The sequence below is a fragment of the Dermacentor albipictus genome, chromosome 4, assembly GCF_038994185.2.
Source record: "Dermacentor albipictus isolate Rhodes 1998 colony chromosome 4, USDA_Dalb.pri_finalv2, whole genome shotgun sequence".
Classification (NCBI taxonomy): domain Eukaryota; kingdom Metazoa; phylum Arthropoda; class Arachnida; order Ixodida; family Ixodidae; genus Dermacentor; species Dermacentor albipictus.
The window spans coordinates 50,679,826-50,700,616 of record NC_091824.1 but is presented as its reverse complement, the minus strand read 5'-3'; positions in this window follow the sequence as shown (position 1 = coordinate 50,700,616).

The window sequence follows — 20,791 nt, the reverse complement described above, 5'->3', positions numbered from 1 at the left end:
CAACGGATACGGTCCACCGTCAGATCAACACTTCTGTGCCCTCCGCAGTAGCTTTCCGGCAGTGCCATTGCTAGAGGTCGCGGATTTATTCCCAACCGCGGCAGCCGCATTTTTCGGGGGCGTAACAGAAAACGCACATACACTTATATTTAAAGAACATCACGATGTCAGAATTTGTCTGGAGTCCACCACTACGGCATGCCTCATATTCCGATTCCGGTTTTGGCAGGTACAGCCCCATAATCCAATTCAAATTCAATACTTCTGCCGCGGTGGGATGTGTCATGTGAGGAAATGACAAGGCTCAACGCTCTCAGAGGTTTTAAAATATGGCGCACAACAACGCGTTAAGCAAACATAGCTGCCTAAGTGTTCTGTGTACTGCGGAGCCAAAACATAGTGGTGCACGCAAAGTAACGTTCACCATCAACTCGCCGCACTCGTGTTAGGTTAAACGTTTAAAAAAATTAAACTTTAGCTGTCGACATCACCGCTAATTATCGTCAATCAAAGCATCCACTACGGAAAGCTTCGTTTACATCGATTCCCACAGTTGGTGAGATCTCCATAGTTTTTTAGTAAATAAACATAAATAAAATTCTTAGACAGCAGGATTTTAGCACCGGACGCCTAGCACATCAGCTGATGCTCCCACCGTTCGATCATGGGTCCATGTCCCAGCAACCGGAACAGAACATGCTTAAGCATTTTTCGTGTGCAAGGGAGCCGGTTTAGGCGCTTAGCGCGTTTTGCTGTGATATTATTAGACAAACACTCCATGTAATCATTCGGCGTCGCCGATAATCCCACATAACAATACTGACTTTAATTTTAATACCTTTTCTGAAGAAATCCACGCTATCCGCTTGCGTCGGAATTTCAACGCCGGATGGCGAAATATTTGTAGGCGTGTTTGTGTTCCAGTCGGACAAATCACAGACGCAGCTGTACCTGAGACCTCACATTAGACAGCTTTCCTTGCTGGAACTAAACGTAACGCAGCTATGCACTCTGCCAGCTCGCTCCAATATTTTGCCACACGTTGTAGCCGCGATAGTACCTGCCCGCGTGAGGGTTCAGTAGCGAAGTACTGCGTCCCTCACATCGCACAAAGATGCCTCCGGTGGTAATTGTGAGAACTCCACCTGAAAAGGTCTTGCGTAACGCGAATCGCACTGAAGCAAGGCGGACCCGCGTACGCGCCGAGGCCATTCCGTGGTCCAAGTGCAAGAATATCGTGTTGCTGCGTGTGCGGCGCAGGCTGCTATTGGTGCCATTCAACGCCGAGGGCGCCCAGACGCGGCGCTGCGGAAACACAAGGATACAGGCTAAGCCACAACGCCGGTAAAACTCTGCAGCTCAAAAGTGCTAAGCGGACTCATGTCTTGCCCACCATGAACATGCCACACTACAGGAACGCCACGCTAACGGCAAGGCGGCAACACCGGAAAAACCCTGTAGTTCTAGCCGATGCTTGCGGTCTTCGGAGTTTTCTCTGTGACTATTCGTATGCCCACTTCAAGCGATGTGTGTTTACTTAGCGTGCTTACGTATGCTGCAATTCATACTGCTACTACAGCTAAGAGCCTTACTTCGTTTATTCTACTGACATGTTGCTGTCGTATTCATTTCTTTTTCGCACTTATGGAGAAATTTTTCCTTGTAAAATAAATAAATCACTAAAGTTGTTCAATGGCCAGATTCACACATAGGACGTCTAACAGAGAAGCCTGGTACCGTAACCAACCCAAAGGGCCGTATTCTGCAATAATGGCGTGCCCCTAGTCTCATAGTAGTTTTGACATGTTAAATCCTGGAGATTGTTTCAGATTATTTCACACGTCACCCTGCGTCAAAATGTGCGCTGATTCCGAAACGAGCGCAGATAAATTTGAGTCCGGTGATTCTGCTAGTCGCCTTACGCGAAGAGTGGCGCGATAAAATGTGGTGTGCAGTGATTTGGCACCTATCCCACCAATAATTCACTCAGAAAGACTTTGCCTTTTATGTACTTCAACTGTAGGTTGAAACGCCTTCCAACGTTTTTCCACGAAGATGTGTAGGGTTAAGATCCCGGGATTTCTTCGTATCCGTCGACAGAAAATTCGAGGAATCACAGCAGAGACGCACGCCCCGTGCGTAACTGCGTTCATCGCAGCGCCGCCAGATGGCGCTCGTATCCACGGGAGCGGTAGCGTTTAACCTAGGTAGGATATTAGGCGGTATAGTAGCAAGAGCTTGGTGGCGCAACCCACCACCCCGTTCCAAAGGGGACGCTCATAATATCCATCCATCCATCCAGTGGCGCCGACCGTTCAGGGCAAAGAAAGAACAAAGAAGCAGAAAGCTCGAGAAAGCATGCGCTGCTACGTTCTAGCACGTCGCTACCCAGACAGGTGAGAAGCTGGACACATGTGCTTCAATATGAGCCTGTGAATTTGTTGATGGGAAATTGTAGCATGGGCTACTGTAAACTTAGTCCACCACTCACTAGGCTGTGTGTTACGGCGCTGCTGTTGGCACGCGAAGTTTCAGCACTGGTTGCCCATAAGCTCCAGTTGCCGGGAAGTGACTACAGTAGCATACGAAGAAGAATGCGGCGATACTACCCTTTCATATTTAACATAAGAACCTGCATAGCGACTGATTTCATTTGTGTTGCGATTTCGATATGGAAAGACCACGCATAGTAAGGGTTCCCGAAGAGCAGTGTGAACACGATAAGCGGCCACGGGAACAGCAGCGTCAATATGGACAACGGCCTCGTGCTCAGGCTAGGCAGGATGCAGCGGCTCCTGTCCAAAGCAAGCCACCCACATTTAGGATGCCTGAGGAGCAGCGCAAATACGATGAGCGATGGAGAAAACAGCAACGTCGATATGCACAATGGTGTCGTGCTCAGGCTTCGCAGAACCCTGATAGGTCAGATTTTGAGGCCAAAGCTTCACTGGCCACCCGCCTTCGCAGCGTGGATTTGCGCCAAATTTCTATCTTGAAGTTAGGCTATACAACCTACTTACCTACCTACAGAAAAGTGCCAAGAATGATGCAAATCATCTTCCTCATCAAACTAATTTTATATCCATTGCCAGGAAGAAGGGGACTTCCAGGGATCAACGATTACCCCTTTATTTATACACGCACCTGAAAATTTTCCGATTTCTTCATCCCACATAACCTTTAGCCGACGTTGACAGCGCTTCCCTAACATTGGCACTAATTGTGTAACCCGGCTGGTGCACCGGTTATGTGCCCTACGCATTAATTAGCGTGCCCAGCTTCATTTCATTTGGCGGTTGAGCCGGCTTAGATTGTCCTTAGCAGCCACAGGCATGAATAAAATTGTGTGGTCCAATGACTTTCGCCTCGGGACCACAGTTGTCTTACTTGTGGAAGGAGATGTCCTCACGAGTCTTCTCTTTGCTTCGCGCTTTGCTACATCTGTATCGCTCAAGGCGCTTGTTCCGGCTCAGATCAAAGATGTAAGGATCAACGCCCGAAGAACATTCTCGCTATAGATGTCACAAACCGCAGCGCACTAGACTTTCTGAGTAACGTTAAGGTACTGGATAGCGTCAACGTACGCTGCAACAAACGAGACGATCGTCACTCTACGGCTGGTGTGGTGTATGACGTCGACAATTGCATAAGCGATGCTGACCTGCATATACTCATTAAGCTAGCGACAGAGTGAATTGCCATATTGCAAGCCCTTCGCCTGGGCAATTCACACTGTGTGAAGCTAACATTTAAAGGATACGGCCTACCGTCACATGTCAAGGTCGGGCACTCCCGACACGTAGTACGGCCATTTGTTCCAAGGCCGCTTCAGGGCTGGAAGTGTCAAAAGACAGGGCACGTTAGTGCGGTTTGCACAAATGGTGCCGTGTGCTCACGATGCTCTGGGTCGCACAGCTCCGATGCATGTCGTGCAGAAAACCAATAGTGCGCCTATTGTCAAGGTTCTCACGAAACATCTTAAAAGAATTGCCCACGTGTGAAAAATGAGCTTAAAGTCTTGAGGCAAATGGTCAGTGATGGTTCGTCACACAGGTAGGCTGCCGCTAAAGCGCGACGTCACCGTTCACATCGCGGGAGATCTAGGAAATCCACTGCCATTGCTAAGGATGTACCGCGTCCACAGAAAATCCACAAACTTCCACAGGCAACTAGCAATACTATTGGTGCTCTTTCGCCATACTTGGCCCTTGCGCCAATAACAACCAAACATTCATTCATTCAGCAATACTAGCAACAATCTTCCTAAGCAGAAAGTCTCCAATAACATTGCCTCGTGCGAGGAGTGGCCGCCGTTGCCAAGGCTAGACCAACCAGTGGAGCAGCAAGATGTAGCACGCTCGCCTAATTATGCTTCACCTTCTGGCAGCAGCCCAGACGACGACAAAGAAGTCGTCACCATGATACGGGCCCTTACGAACACGCTACGAGTACTACTGACTGCCATACACAGTAGAATCGCCTCTGCAACAGGCGATTCTTGCTAGATGCAACCACCTGACGTTCTTTATTACACCGTAGTCAGTACTTGGTATGGAGGATAAAAAGGCCTGTAGCTGCAGCGTTCATTACCGGTATTTTCAGGTTAGACGACGAGTACGATGTTGTGAAGAATAAAGGCGCAATTAACCTTCGTTGTATTGCTAAATTTCGAGCAAAGGGCTACCGCCCCTGTGAAGGCGCTTTGATGCGTGCGCTGAATAGAGGTAGCTAAATGCCCCAATTGATCTCGCAATTGTATGATAGCAAACCTTTGTACCACGCTAACACACCTTCCTTTCCTTGAAGTGATTATTCTTTGCAAATAATAAGCTCCACACTAGGGGCGCTGAGCCACCATTGCGGGTGCTATAAAAATTTAATTGCGAGTGAGTGCCAGTTTAGGATCCGCCACCGCCATTTATACTTTGCACGCCGTTACTTGTTTCCCATGTAGTACTAAACCATGTAGCCTTAAGTTCTTTTCTACGCCTAATTGTTCTCTTACGAAATGTTTCAGGAAATATAGGGATAGGGCAATTAGTTGTCACTTGCAAAAAGAAAAATTTTAACTTCCAAGCCACTGGAGATATTATTTCGACACCAGTTATAGCTGGTGTCCAATCACAACGACACTTCCAGCACTCATTGAAGCTTCAGGTAACTGCAGTATGGCGAAACTAGGCCTTCTAGTTCAGGAGGTGCAATTCGTGATTGTGATTTGTCGGATTTAGACATTTATTATAGCAGTTTTAGTTTAGTTCTTCATTATAATGCGCATGTCATACATTCTTATTCACGCGTTCACATTTTGAAAAAAAAAAGAAGGTATTCATTTTCATGGGTTCCATGCGCACGACAAATTCACGGCATACCATATTTCGTATTTATTCTATTTCTACTTCGCGTGCTTCTTTCTGCGAAAATTCAAGTAGAAATACAATAAATGTGCTACGTCGTGTATTTGTCGTGCGCATGGGACCCATGAAAATAAACATGTTTTTTTTTCTTCAGAATGTGAACGCGTGCAAGAAGCATTGCTGGTAGCTACACCTAGGAACAGTAACATGAGTTGGTCCATAACCCTCAAGCATGTTGCAATGGTTGTTGTAAGCAAACTGATATTTCATATTGCGAAAGTGAAACGTACGCGAAATTAGTTTGCCTTACGTTATACGCATATGCTAAATATATAACGTTGGATTTGTAAGAACGGCTTGTGGTTGTAAAAGAGAGGCATCTCCAGGCAGCAGTCATGTTTCTCACACGGGTGAGCGGCTTTTCAGACTAGACTCTGAGAAAAAAAGTAGATATAGAAAAAGCGAAACAATCAGTTCTTGCGTCGACGCACGTGTTTGTTTCCTTTCTTGTCTCGCCCTCGCGCAGTCAACTAAAAGTTGATAGAAATATATTTGCGCAAAAGTACCCATGGACCCTTTATGCTGTTATAACAAAACACGGAAAAGCAAATCTGGCAGCAGCAATACTTAAGTGGAAGGAGTCGAAATAATAAATACAACAGTATGTTCGCAAGCGCAATATTGTGCTTATTCGCGGGTTTACGCTCCACCGAGCACGTCACTTGAAATTTCTTTGTCTTTATTTTTTCTTGCATTTTATTTCTTTTTTCATAGGGAGGAGATAGAGGAGGGGCCCCCGTTTTCGCAACTCACATCTTGTTTCAGAGCACTGACCCAAACGAAACCATTGTGACACGCGAAATCCGACTTGTCACAGCGATTGAAGGAAATCTTAAATGCTTTTGACGTTCTCAGCAAAACAATCGACGGGTGATAATGCGTGAAAAAAAATAATGCAATGCGAATTATTTTTCCGCAACGTCGGCTGCAATACAACTGCCATAAGACAAAATAAATGATTCGTTTCTCAATGCACTACACGCTTTTCAGCAATCAAGCCCATTGCAGACAAAACATTAAAAAATCTATTCTGACCTTTTTCCGGTGACAGTCATACATGCAAGGATCTCTTGAACGGAGACAGCTGAAAAAAGAAAAAGGCAATGATTAAGGTAAGAGTATATATCGCCAATAAGTTTTACGGGAAATATCAATGTAGAAGTTTTGTGGAATGAAATACATTTATAGATCTACCTTAAAGCACCTTCTACCATTCGAGAAAGACATTTGCCCCAAGCAGGATACACACACAAAGGAAGAGAGTTTGTAAACAGGGATAAGTTGCCACAAAAAGACTAGCCAACGTTTCGATAGCAGGACCTGTCTTCGTCAAAGGCGGCCTTGTCATCCTCCGCATGTTAGTTTTAGAGGGTTAGTGCAGTGACGTCACGTGTTCCCTGTTAACAAATTTTACACCAGGGTGCGCTATTCCATCTGTCAGCCCCTTTCTTGATTTGGGACTTCCATGCCAGCCGACGATGACGGAACAAGGTAAGTGCCCCTTGTTATCCTTTGCCGATGTAGCAGGCCTTGGAGACAATCAGTACAGATACCTGAAGGAACACTTTCCACAGGGCCCACACGCGCCATACATAAGATACCTGAGTGGTGCGCAAACATCAGATATTCTCCCGCTAGTATGTGACACGCCAGCTGACTGCACACGCTTCATGATCAATTTAGGCACAAACAACCTCAGTACACAAAGCGCCGCGGAAACGATCGAGTCCATGAACGTCATAATACGAACAATTCAACCCACTCGCCCAAACGCACATATAACCCTAACAACTGTCGCTCCCCGTCTACAAAACAAACACCGCCCACTAATCCACTAAACTAATTCACTCATTAGGCACAATGAGGATATTACCAAGCTCAGCTCAATAATTTTAAACTTAGAACACTTCCACAAGAACATTGAAACGATGCACCACTCAGAAACACACGAAGCACTGCACGAACACCTAGCTTGGGATGGTTTCCACTTAAACCGCAGAGGAATAAAGCTAGTTTCCCAACACATAAAATCCTTTATTAAGGACAAGTACAGAAAAACACACTTTAAATCCACCTCAAATACCACCCCCACCGACTCTGCCGAGCGTACCACCGCGAACAACACAACTGCGACCGGCACATCAGGAACACAGGGAACACAGGCAGTGAATCGTGAAACAAGCCACTGCACAATTGCAACAGTCACCTCAAGAACTGTTGGAACACAGACAGCGGAATGTGAAACGAGCCAGAAGACACACACTACACCAAAAACGACATCAACCACAGTGCAAATTGACACAACTGTAACAGACAACTGAAAATCCACTACCGAAGTTTTCACACAGACCCCCAAACGCCTTCCTGCACACGAACAAAGTCAAAAAGAAGCCGAACTTGAATTAAGCCAGGCATGCGGTATTATACCTGCCAAACAGAAAAACACCCCCCCCCGCAAATTTACCCGCAAAAAAAAAAAACAAATAAATGACAGACATCGCAAATCAATAACTCTTCTCTGACATGAAGCACCGAATTCCTACAGGCTAGAAAACTTAGCAAAAGACATGCGAGATGCGGACCCCAACTGAAAACCTACACAATGTGCACAGAGAAAAATAAGATCCTCAAAGGTCTAACAGTAAAGCTGTATCAGCTCTAGGAACACTCCCACCGCACCGTCGTGCAAACTCGCAAACTACATTGCACAATGCCTCACTTTGACTTTTGAATATCCTCAAGGAATACTGCGAAGAACAAATCGAATGTTTTAGCCTCTCACTCAAGCTTCTCAGTGTGCGGGAAATGCGCCACACCGTTTTTCTTTTTTTAATACACGCAATGTGCCTCGAGTGGCCAGCCGCGCGGCAATTCTGCGTGCGTTTGCAGGTTACTTTCACGCTCGGAAAAACACTTTTATGTAGTACGTATTGAGCAACATAACGCTGGATCGGGAGTTTTCTCGTGTCGCTCTACAGTTTTCTCTTTGGCACTTTTCACCTATTCTTAATATTTGAGAAGTTGATTAAATAATTAGGACTAAATATATGATTAGACGGAATGAAAAAATAATTTCAGTATCTCCAAGCAAAGGCAAACAACATTGTCCTGGTTCTGTCCAGCTACGTTGTATTCGCATATTTTTTAACTCTGGCTAAAATTAGCTGGGGAACCCGGTACGATTTCAAGATAACAGGTCACACGAACATTGCTTTCTACATCCAGCTGTACGTACTTCGCTATGCCCGAAAAACTGGAGTGGAGAGACGAGAACGCCGCCCATCCTACCGAGGACACGGCCCTCCATGCCGCCCATTTTCCCGCCTCGCGTAGCCCTGCGAACACGTGAACAGCAACAATAACGCGAAGCGACGTTGCTGTCAGGACTATTATAGAACTCACCTATTTCGCTCGCCTCCCTGGCAGCCACCTTCCTCGCTTTATGGGCCATTTTGACCCAGTGATTGCGCCAGCGGCTGGTCGTTTTCACCGCGGGCCCCTGTTCATTCGGAACCACCGTGATGTCGACCCGCAGCTCGTTTACATTGAGCAACACTCATACGTGGCGAGAACTCTGCAGAAGCCCTCGCCAGGTGTGCATGCTGCTCGATAAAGTGAAGAAGAACAGCCGCCTGTTCTTTACATACTCGTGGACCTTTTGTCGACATTTCGTAGCCTTTCGAAAAATCTTTGATATTTCAGGCGGGCCGCAACGCAATAAGATAATTACAGGCAAACATTTCTGTACTCAACGCAGACGTAAAATGCTCACTTCGGTTTTATTACTTTCTGTTTTAGCTCTTTATACGGTTAATGTAAAGAAAGTCAAAATCGCACTTAAATGTACGGTTGTAGCGGCTTCGTTCTCTTAAGGGAATCGTCAGTCCACGGGCACCTGACCGAAGAAGGGTTACCGTCGCCGCGATCACTTTCACGAAGCTATTCTGCTATCATGGTGGTTACCTATTGAAAGATGCTCACTGCCTTGACAGCTATCGATCCACTATGTTCCAAAATTTGTCCTCCAGCGTTGTTTATAATTCTTGTTGGCTCTGTTCTAAAAAAAAGAAGGATCACACGTCATACCATAGATGCATAATAAAACCGTCACTTTATAATAAAACCCACGAAAATACCACAAGAATGCTAGCACTACACGCACAATATTGTCACGTGATAGTGATGGTTAAGAAGACAGCAAAACTGTGACTAACGAAACGAGCGTTTTATTGGGCGAACTTGTGCCCTCAAAAATGGGCCACGCTCGAAGAACGGTAGCGGCGAACACAGTCGGCGATCGTCGAAAATCTGAGCGCGTCGGCTTTTTTACCGCAGTCGTCGAACGTTCCAGACTAATCGTTGGGACCCGCGCGCCTTCCACAAAGTTCTACACCATTTGCGTCAGGCGAATAAATCAGATAGCACAAGGTTCGGTGACAACAGACAGCGAATAGAAGCATCGATAACTTTCCATAAACTTTGGATACATTCAGGCGCGTCCCGTGCTGTGCGACAACATTTGTTAAGCGGTGAAACGTGGTCGCCCGATAAAGATAAGTACACGTGTCAATATTTACTCACCTCACTCTAGCACCTCATGGCTACCGGAAGAAGCATATGATACTTCTCAGGCGAAAATACTGCAGTGTAGGTCGCAATTAGTGGTCCTTAATTACGGACTCGTGTACACGCTCGGTGATCGGCTGTCCGTATTCAACAGAGGCCGCCATTCTGTCTGCGCTCAACGACGTGGATTGGCAGCACATTTCACAAATATGTGACTACGGCTTCAAATATGGGAGCACTTGCGTTTGCTTTTCTTTGTGCTACGGTAGTTATCGCACTGTAATATTAAAAAACAATTTTCCTTTACTTAGCACGGAAGTGTGCGTTTAGTAAATGTATTTTTACAAAATAAATTTGCTATACAGCCCGGGGAGAAGAGCAATAAACATGAGAGAAACATTTAGACAACAGAGGGAGATTTTCATTGGACTATTCAAATAAACGTAGTGCATACGCCCCCACCAGTTTCAATAGCGCTGACGTAACGCGAACAGGCATTGGCATGAAAAGAGGCATTTCTACAGCATCGTACCCAACCATGCTGCTCATTTTCAAAGGTACGAGCTTCGTGCATGCAAATGGAGCATGTGCCTAAATCATTTGAGAAAATGTACGCAAACAAAGCATCCAGAAAAAACGGTGGTGCAATGTAATTGATACAGTTAGCGGCCTCAGTTTCTGGGTGAAAAGTAGCGAACTGCTCTTTTAAAAGCTGCGCTTATTGTTGGTGCAAATGTGTCTCGTTCCCTCTCAGACGCGTTCGTCCAATGACGACAATTGCACTTAAATTGCTTCGATGCCACGATACCTGAACTGAAGACATTTTAAGCAATTTTATTGTAATCGGCACACTTCTGATATTCTTCGAGCTTAAATGTGGTTGTGGCAACTTTACACGTGACAATCAATATTAGTTTCCTTCTCGCTGCTAGAAGAAATGAAACTTCTTATGGCTTAAGTTCGTAATGATACTTTTCCAGGCATTACCAATAGTTTAATGATGTACTTAGAATCACTTGGCGAAGGAAGAGCCTCTAACAATGGAGCCCCGACAGCGCTATTGCTGTTATAGAGGGGTCCACTCTCGCATATCTGCCAAATTTCGCGTCCCGTTCAATGCGTACGCGGTGTCTCGGCGTACAGACAGGCTTTCTACGACCGTCCGCGCACCCGATGCTTTCGGTCATCATGAAATTGCAGTTCCTGCAGTGTCTAACTTTGTGAAATGTGCCTTCAATAAAACTATTGGACACTTTGAGTCAAGAAGTCAAGACAGTAATCGAAAAGAGCGCGAACCGACTTCCGCACGTTCCAGTTGAAGCTTATTGACCCACAGTTTATCATTGGCTGAAGCCTTTGACTGGACAAACTAGACGCGAGCTTTGAAGTGAAGTTTGCCCACGAAGTTGTTGGCCCACCGCCTTCCTATTACGCTTCAAGCGCCCAGTATGTCGTTCTATGTGAGCTACCGGCAGAAGCTGTAGAAAGGAAAGCGGCTGAAAGTTTTGCAGAAGGGCTATTCAAGCATGTCCAGCTGCCAGCGCTTCTCAAAATTTAATCATCCGATAGCAATAGGCAATGGGGCCAATTAATGGACGAGCGAAATTCAAGACTCGTCGCTTTGAAGCCCCATCCGTTAATTAGGCTCGATTCTGCGCGCACGACTCAAAGGCCGACAATTCGAATGACTAGGTGGTCCAAGCGGATGGAATTAGGCGCCACAGAATATTGTCAGTTAGTGCGGTGGTAAGTTAGTGCTCCTCGTAGTGTGACTTGGTAGCACAAGAAAAAATATATCTAAGTAGAATATGACAGACACCGAGCGCGCTGATGCGGAAGTTTAACCCAAGAGTGCTCAGAAGCCTGCGCATTTCTGCGGAAGTCGGTACATGATAGGAACTCAGTATGTTGTTTACGAGAAGAAAAAAAAATAGTTTTCGTAAACGTAGGTCAGAAATCAAAGCTGCCCAGCGTTTACCGAATTCGCTGCTTGGTTTCATGGAAGGGAAGTTTTACTGACGTACTCCAATGCGTGATTAATGTTATTATTAAATCTTCGCCTTTTCTGTGTGCATCTGTAATGATCACGTTCAAGGATAACAATATTGTCTACTTTGCCGCTATCAGAATTTTCATCGTCTTTAAGTTTGCTTCCATTTTACTTTTTTGATATGTGTAATTTAAGACTGTGGGCCTGCATTCACAATTTTTTTTACGCTAGAAGTACTCGTATGAAAAAATTTCAACCAATTCTGATGTGTAACATATTAGCGAAGGTGGCAGGTCAAATGCAAGACCAACTTACGAGCGAACAGCACTGTGAATTCAGCTCGCGACACTTGTCGAAGCGACAAATTTCACAGGGTTGATGAAACGCATGAAACACACAAGCCTGTTTAACAATCCCACTGTTAATACGAAGCCAGCTCACATCGCTTTCCACACTCCCCACAACGAAGGGAGCGTGAAAGGAACGATGCCATGATAGCTTTGATTGCGTAATATGATAATGCATGTTATAGGCTTTGTGAAATACCACGTTGTCACTCTATCTGTAGTAAATAAACACGTAATTGGACATCTAGCTTCGGTGAAATCAATCAGAGTTAAATGCCCGAAGTTAAACACATTAGCCTGAATTGAGGGTCTGTTTTCGTAGTACGCTTCGTCCAAATCAATACACGGCGTGACAGAACACACCACGCCGTCGAAAATGCTTTTCTGGTAGTTCAATATGATTTCCCTTGAGTCTGAATAAACGATGAAGTTTGCAGCCTCTGAGATACTTTCTTGAGACCTACATAGTGCAAAAATTGGTGAATTATAATTGTGTTATAAAAACAGAAAGACGCATCATATGCCATGCTGCACAAAGCATTGATGTACTATTCTGGGCAGTTGTGGTATTGCGATTATATATTTCAAGCATGGGCTCTTCCAGGACTATTACGCATACTAGCTGTCGCTCCTGAGTATCTTTTCAGCGTAGCAGCTATCATTAGGCCTTGATAATGAAACGGCAAGCCTAGTAACGTTTGCCACTTTCACTGGATTTTTAGCACTTGGCTGCGGCGGTTACTTGGAGTTAGTGAGACCAAGGGCCCTATAGCGTAAAACTACGCCATTATGTTTTTACTACAATCTGCTGATCTCAAATGTGCGTAACCACTCACGCAAGCATTGCGCAGTCACCCGTAGGCTTCTCTGAACAGACCATTCACACGCTATTCTTGTTAATAGGAGTTCACTTTTGTTTGCTCGAAAAACGAATAACATCGCCTACACTGAGCGGCTTATCTTATCTAATTGGCTGACAAGAGGCGAGGAGCTCTCTCAAGTGGACAGGGACCCAATGGGGCGGAGTCACTGAACTGAAAATCGATAGCTGGATAAAGAGGGTGGGGCCAGCGGCTGCGATTGGTCCGCTTTCCCTGACTTAGCTTGCGGTGGTGGGACGAAAGTCGCCGCGGCATGCAACGGAAACTTAAGAATGACACTAAAACGGATTCTCAGCAAAGAAGAGTTGGCAGAATGAGGTCGTAAACGTGCCGAAAGTGCTCGAAAACGTTGCACAGCCACGCAAAATGTTTTATCACACGCAAATACACCCATGCTCTCCGGCAGGTGCGAGTAGCCAGCGTCTGAGCGATCGGCATGAACACAAGCATGAACCACCCGGCAACTGTGACCACCAAAGGATAAGCGGCCCGCAGACTTCTATGGAGACTTCGTCTAAGTGAGGCATGATTCGTGTGTCGTCTCAGAAGACGTCAACGATTGCGAGCTCGCGCTTGTTGTACAAACTCTTAGACACGAGTGCGCCTTACGCGGCGAACGCCAGCCACTGCTTGTTCCAATGCCTCAGCTACTGTCCGCTTATACGTTTCTGCTTTCGTGTGTATAATGAATTGTCGGCAGCCAAAAATGGTTAAAAAATGGTTCACCGAGGATCTTGAAGCACCTGGGTCGTATGCAGAGCATGTTAGCACACCATGTATCTGTTATAGTTATCATAATTTTACAATTCCTATCACCGTCTTAGCATCCGCATCGTCATGATTATAAATTTTCTCCAGCCTTCAGCCTACTTACATACTGAAAGTGTTATTCATCCATCTTGGTCTCTACCGTATGGCCCCACGTCCATCTCACGTAGCGCCATCGCAACCAAATGTGTGCATCTACGTGCGATCACTACACATTGCCGAGGAGTTGCGCGTACGTTTATTACTTCTTATTTCACCAAATCAAACGGAATCATTCCAGATTTTAGAGCAGTTCAAAGATCCGGAGCAGCACTACCTACTCAATTCACTGGTCTCTTATTTCGCTTTTGCAACGTACCACTACTATGTTACCCAAAGGCAAGTGCAGGATTAATTTCACATTGTTATTTGAATCTCTCTTGTTCCTTTAGATTTCTTTAACATTTCACTCTCGCCCAGCACCATATTACGTTTGTCTTCAAGAAATAAGTCATCTTGAATGGGTTATCATCGCAGGGCCTTTCCTTTGCCTACAAATATTGTGCTTTCTTAAATAGTTTTCAAACCGAACCAAGCAAAACCGGAAGTCCTTGCGGAGATTACACTTGAGCTGATGAACTCAGCCTAGTGTTTACTAATCTATGTCATTTATGCAGGAGTAAGGCTTGCAAAGTATACTGACTGGCCTGCACCGATTTGAGTTTGACTTGCTGACGAGGCAAACTAGCGCAAATACAGAAAGACGACTCACACAGCAAGAAAAGAAGCACACGTGCCCCATAATGCTCATCCATATACATCCAGAGGAAGATTACGAAGTGCATTGCCGTTTAAGCTATGCTGTTTCACGTCGCTCAGCCTCATGTAATGTTTACAGAGTCTCGGCGATAACTCAGAGGCGCAATTTAGTTGGCGCTAAGAAGCCAGCAGAATACACGAAGAGTGCAGGAACAAGCAGGCTAAATGGCTCTTCTAAGCCCTGCACTACCATTTAAGCAAGCGGATCTAGGACGCAATGCGATTTCCACAATCGCACCAGTGTACCTTTTGTTTCTTTCTTCTTTTTGTAAACAGTTCGCGAAACAAGACGCGTTAAATAAATAACCGTAATTGCTGCTTTCAGAGTTTCCATAAGACCTCCGTGCACTGTACACTGCTACGAGAGGGCTGTTTTGCGTGCAACACACTTGGAGCGCGGAATGGTGCAATTATTCTGCCCCTACTCTGTCTTAGGGGCAAGTCGGTATAATTCCTCCATCACAAACACCGTTTATTTTTTTCGGCTCTCCCCTTTACTTAAGCCATGGTACTTTTTTTGTGTGTGCCACAGGTCGGTGGAAAAACAGTAGCAGACAGAACGTTCGCTCTCATGAGTGGAAGCAAAAAGAGACCCTAGTGCTTTCGGATTCAGGTCATTCCGAGGCGGCTTGTGCTTCCAAAACAGGTACTTAGATTCGTCGAACGAGGAGCGTAGGTCTTTGTTTTTTGCTCACAAATCAGGTCGAGGGTGTTAGAGTTTGGCCCTCTGTGCTCTTTTCTCTTCTAAAGAGAGAAAATCTGTAGGCATGTATATTATTAAATAACAGTGGAGCACAAACGACAGTATGGCAGAAGCGATGGCATAGCTAAATTTGTAACATTTATCGAGCCGAAAATATAGAATACACGTCATAACTGCGTTACTCTACTATCAGCGTCAAATGAAACGTGAACAGTGATGCGCGTGGCCGGAGCATTAGTGAAGTTATAGTGCGGGCCTTCCAGTAACCAGCACTGACAGGGGCGCACGTCCGCTTTGGCCGCGCAGCCCGATCCCCCTATAGCGAGACATCTCCGCTTGTGTTGTGGTCCTTACATCTCAAAGGGAGAAAATGGAAGAAATGGAAGATGGAAGAAGCTAAAATTTGCTGTTTACGGCGAGCATTGTGGCACAGTACCGCGAATGCATGCCATCGTCGCGAACATGTGGCTTGCCGCTTGTGACTGTTGTGATTCTTTCTACCGGCAAGCTGCGCAGCGCGCTATCGCTGGTGGCCGCGACGGTGGCCGGCATGGGCGTGCCGAGCCCTTTTGGTCGTTTGCTCGACTCCCAAACGAGCGACGTGCGGTAGAACCCGGATGTGCGCGCCTGTCAATGGCGATGGCTGGACGGCGCGCACTGTACCCTCACTCATTCCTGGGCCACGCGCTCCGCTGTTCACTTTTCATTTGACGCTGTTAGTTCATGCACGCTCATTATGCAGAATTTGCAAAGTAAGACGTGAAATATGTGAAACGGCGCAGTGATTTCGCGTTCGAAAAATATTTAATCACTTTTCCCACCGTTTTCTTTTTTTCATTTTTATGGCGGGCGCAGGAAAGGGAGTACATTCATTAATGTTGCCACGTGTAAATTCAGTGATCGTATTTTGCCTGTCACAAAAAAAGAACAAAGAGAAACAGGAGATATCGGTCACGATAACACAACAACGTAACTACAATAACTGATCTGGCATTATGAAAAACGCATGCGCCAAGACAGCTACCTTTTCACAATCGAATAAAGAAAGTATATTGCTAAATTATTTAAACACTGACCGTAACAAACAGAAATAAACGCCTTTTAGGCGTATTTGCATGAAAGTGCCACGCGCATTTGTTGTTACAGAACGAATACGCGTCGCTACATTTGCATTTGTAGCAGCTACAATTCCTGGTACAAATGCAGGTACACTTGGAAACTGAGGACTTGTTCGTGTTTCAACTTTTGAACACTGCATAGAGGTACTGCACCTTCTTGCCGTAGGTGCATGATTTTTTTTCTTTCAGTGCGTTATTCAAATGTTAGCTTTATCTGGGAGTCAGAGGGAAGATTGCGGAAATCTAAGGCACAGCGAAGACAAACACAGCGCTGTATTTTAGACAAAATCTTTAGTTCTCAGCCGGACGAGCTTTTGTACATATCACCGCAAAATAACGAGAAAATCACGCGCAGACACTGCTTCACGTTTCACTATGGCGCATTGGCGCCGGTTTCAAGAAACATCACCTTTCTTTCCGCAAAGCTGCAGAAGAACAGCGTATACAATTTTCCCTCGCACTTGCAATTTCAACTACCCTTAAATTTTCTCAGGTGAGCTCAAATTTATTCATGCAAGTATTCCTACATTCTTTGAAGGAAACTTCGCAGCGCAGTCACCGCAGTGCACCCCAAGATCGTCTTGAATCACTTGGTTGACATTATAAATTTGTCTCTAATCGAAAAGAGCCTCTAGGCAGGCTCTAGGACAATAGTTCATTCATAGGCCCGTTGAAAGTAAACAAAGAGATCATACGTCGCATACACAACGCACTGAGCGCGTTATATGAAGCGCTGTCGGGATTATTTTTGCATTCGGGCTATATGCGCTAGAGGCTGCACAAGTTTTCCTGCAAGGCAATCCAGTTTTCTAGGTGGAATAAAAAAATATCTGCATTAACGCACGGTGATCTACGTTGTTCTGCCTAGCACAAGGAAAGACCTCCTGCCTTACAGTTCAGCATATTAAAAAAAAAACTGCAAGAAGAGGGATACTTTGCGCTTGGATTGAGTCTCCGGTTCGGAAAGCGTGTCCCCACCAGATGCTTTCGTGATTTAACAGTTTATTGAGCAGGCATTCATCGGCCAGCTTCCCTCATAAGGTCTTTTTACCCGTTGCGAAAACCCCGCTACAAAAATTAGAACAAGAAGCAAAGAATAACAAGCCTGATTCTACGAAACTGAGGCCGGAAGTGGCACCCTATTTGCCCAGGGCAAGCCACAACTTAAAAAAAAAGGTGGCAGGCTGGCACGGTCTTGCCTTTGTTTCTCTTTTTGATTTTCTGCCCCAGTGAAGGCTGTCGAAGTTGTGCCCCCGTATCTGCCGCGTAAGAAGAGTCAAATGGGTATGTGACGAGACACACCGCATGCGTTTATTGAGGTGTTCCACAGGAATGGTGTACTAGACACCTGTTGTCTTGAGGCAAGATATGCATCAACAATGGGTCGCCAGGTCAATGACCCAAGAATCGATGGGTCTTTTCACATGTGATATTGTGTGCATCAATGCAGATTGGGTATGGGGTCATAGGTTTACGGGTGAATACAATCAATGCGCACTTCTCGGCTGATACAGTCAAACCTTGCGTTTGAAGGTACGCTGATGTCATAGTTTCTGCTCGCTGCAATCGTGCGCAAACTAGAAGGCAAGTGACTGCAGAAGTCCAAAGGCAGATGTTCTCTGCAATAATCATAATCTGTATTATTATTATTATTATTATTATTATTATTATTATTATTATTATTATTATTATTATTATTATTATTATTATTATTATTATTATTATTATTATTATTATTATTATAAACCAAATTTCTGTTTCTCTCTCTCTCTCTACGTCAATGACCGTGTGAGGGAGAGTGGGCAGAATTTAAGATACCTGGATGGTGCGCAAATGGACACGCGCATAAAAATAATTGGGATGGAGGTGCGTCAGCGACACGTCTCCTTCGTTATATGGGACTAGAAACCTTTTATATAACGCGAAAGATTTTTCTGTACTTTTACTTCTAGTGTCTGTTACCTCCGGCCCCACCCCCAATATGAAGGTGACTCATGCCCCGATCACGAATGTAATGCATGCACAACTACTATGTAAAGGTGTGTCCTATGAAATACAATTTCAGTTGGTAGTGGCGTTCTGTTTGTCTACCTCCCATTTTTTCTTCTCTGTACGTTTCATGTCGATGTGTTTGCTGTCATTGAAATGTATCAACCCGCCCAGCCACCAGCCTTCCTGACTGCCACAGTGGTATATAGAATGACGAGAAAAGTAATGAAGTAATACAATGTAAAATTACCGAAAAACTGGGAGGAAAGGTCATGGCCCTGAAAATTCTATGCTTTTTCTTTTTATTTCACAAAAACGTACAGTATCTGATTCAACAGACACCTTAATAGAACAAAGCAGAAAACACATCGAGCGTACTGAAATGTGTTTTAAGTGAAAGTCGATTACCAGCTTTCATATAGGCTCAGGTAGCAATTAGCAATAAAGCTCAAAAGTAATGTTCAACTAATGTTCAACTGAAGCTCAAATCATTCGTGGCTGCGAAGTTAATTAAAAGTTTCGACACACGATTTTTTACACGGTCTGCGTGTGTATTTAGGAATCCGTAGCAGGGAATGCTTGAGCGCATGAAGAGAAAGTTGTACGCGTTCGCAAACAAATTCCTGCGACGTTGATGGTGTCCGCGGTGAGTGGGTGCTGCTGTGTAGGTTAACTAGGGGGAGGGCGGACGCTGCGGAGATACCTCTACTGTGCTAGTCCTATTTCCCTTACTACCCGGCAGATATGACTGCAGCATTTTGTTCTCCGTTTAAAATTGACTAAAAATAGGCAAAAAAAAGAAAACAACGTTTAATGACCAGACACGGCAGCGCGCGCCGCGTCATATTTTGGCCCAGGACTCCGCTAGTACGGTGGAAAAGTTTTGAGTGCCTAAACTGGTGCGCTAAATGGACTTCGGGATTAATTTAAGCGAGGCCCATATTGATCCCGCTCGCTGTGGGTTGTAAATCTTCCTCATTAGATTGCGCTGGCGCTCGATTGAAATTAAATGCGGTTTCCGCCGCTGGAGAGACTGTGGCGTCCCCTCATTCTCTACGTTGTCTTCCCCGCCGCACAAGCGGAGGGCTTCGATCAGTCACGCCGAGCAAATGCGGCTGAGCGGCGTCAGGAGGTGCGATTCTTTTCTCCTATTGCAGTCGGTTGCGGTAGCAGCTGCCAGTAATGGCGATGGAAACAACAAAAGACACCAAAACGAAGCACCGAGGCCGTAGCTTACTTTTGCCGTTTTGGTTCCACGTATTTGATGGTTTCCTCAAGCACCCACTTTGTCGCTCTCTACGACCGCTGCCTCATTTTCAAGCCACATGTTCAACACACTTCCCAGAAAAAAAAAAGCGGTAATGTTACTGCACATTGAAGTGGCGCCACTACACTCCCGCGTTCGCTCGCGCGAGGTAGAGGTGGAGTATGCGGGACGGCGTGCGTGATAACCAAGAGGCATAATGCTGCGAGGCACAGTTGAGGTGGAGAGGGAAGCCACGGGGCACCGCCACGGAGCTAAGTGGACCGAGAGGTGCGTAGTTGGCACGACATAACCGCTTCTTTTTCGGTGTACCGCAAGAACTTTGAGAGAGACCACGCACTTTTCACGAATGCTAATGATGGCGTGTTATAGAAACACACATTCAACTTCCTAAAGTTCATCGCACCATGGGCTAGCTGGAATCCATGTGGTTATACCAGGCGTCCCCGTTAACTTAGATCAAGATTTTAAAAAAGGAAAACACGAGAGTCTAGAGAAATCGTACCGACAGCACTTTAGCGGCAGTCGTGCGTACTTGCAACCAGTATTTTTTTCATCACTGAATATTAATTATTACTTTTATATTACTTCTTTGCCACATTGCCATTTACTAATTACAGCCGGTGGCTTCTCAAAGCGTTTCCACTTAGAATAAATTTTCAGAATGGCAGAAGTTTCGAGATATTCATTACAAAGTGTGTGCGACGAGATACGTGAGCATCCCAGTCACTTTTGTGCTTCAATGCGTAAAACGTCAATTTCGAAGAGAAAAAAAACGGGGAGGGCAGGGATCGCAACAAAAATGCGTTTTTACTGCCGGTTTCACAGTGCATATATCTTTCAAAACGGTGCCATCTGAAAATTCTTTAGTTGCATTTTATGTAATCTGCTGTACTTGAAGAGCATCTGCAGAGTCTTCGGGCAATATTCGATAAGGTACTTTGCTGAGC